Below are 1302 nucleotides of genomic sequence, written 5' to 3' on the forward strand. Positions count from 1 at the left end.
TTCTTCTCGGATTCGACTGTAATTGGTCAATTTCTTATGGCTTAAGGCTTAAAACACCTATTGTAGATCCGGACTTATGCATTTCATCTGTGAGAGCCCTTAGAGCCTAGACACAAGCTCTTGCATAACGCATAACGCATAGTGCATAAGCGAATCAACTAATCAGAAGCTTTCCTTTCCTCTCATTCCATGGAAAAGAAGAATTTCGATTGATTGATTCCATTATTCACTATGTATTATGCGTTATGCAAGAGTGTGTGCTGCGGCCATAAAGGTATATCCACACAAACTTGCATAGCCGCATAAACGTATGCATAAAGAAAATTATCCAATCACATTTTATGTACGACTTTAAAAGAGAACTGCAATTGGATAATTTTCTTTATGCATATTTATGCGGCTATGCAAGTTTGTGTGGATATACCTTTACCGTTACCGTACTAATATGGGTAACTAGTGATCGAGCGATTCCTGTTCGTGCAAATTTCTCGCAAGCTCGGTCAACCCGGCGTTTGTTAATGGTCGCGTTCAGCAGACTCAACTGTTGTGTAGCAGATCCGTGAGCACTTGCTGCTATTGGTGTATTCTTCTAGATCATCCAATAGCAGCGAGCGCTCACGGATCCGCTCCACAACAGTTGAGTCTGCTGAACGCGACCATTGCCGCGTAAAAAAAGTTTGCGATGGGGGGGCGGGATCTGTGCAGTGTGCGCGGTAGTGCGGCCTCGGCCGTCAATCCGCCTATATGACTAACCGATAAAGCAAGCGTTTGTGTTCCTTGCGCGGTTCTTCGAATTAGAGTTGCAGAGAATAAAAATTCCTTCTCCACGATTGAAATATTCGTGCTAATGTACCTGTTCCTGGTGTATTTTGTGTCCAAAATTGGAAAAAATAAATAAATTACAGATTCCTGTATCCATGTGCTATCAGCTCACCAAACATTTACTTCGTGAAAAAATTATATGCACGTTATATGCTCGAAATTAGGGCAGGCGCACATGTAGAATAGACGATTACAGTCGTATCTTTAGAATTAAGTTTTGACGCCTAAATAAAAAGATTAGCGCAAGGAACGAAATTGTGTGTCTAGCGCGTGAGAAATCGACAATGTATGACTGTTTAGCCATGAAACCGAGCAGTATTTTAGTTGATCTCTTTCTAATGCCGATATTCATAGTCAGATCTTATATTCAAGACCGTCTTAAGTAAGGTCTTAAGAAGTCACGAACCAATCAGAGTGCTGCATTAGCGTCTTAAGACATTACTTAAGACGGTCTTGAAATAAGAATCGACTATGAATACC

The sequence above is a fragment of the Trachymyrmex cornetzi genome, unplaced genomic scaffold (assembly GCF_001594075.2).
Source record: "Trachymyrmex cornetzi isolate Tcor2-1 unplaced genomic scaffold, Tcor1.1 scaffold922, whole genome shotgun sequence".
NCBI classification, from domain to species: Eukaryota; Metazoa; Arthropoda; class Insecta; order Hymenoptera; family Formicidae; genus Trachymyrmex; species Trachymyrmex cornetzi.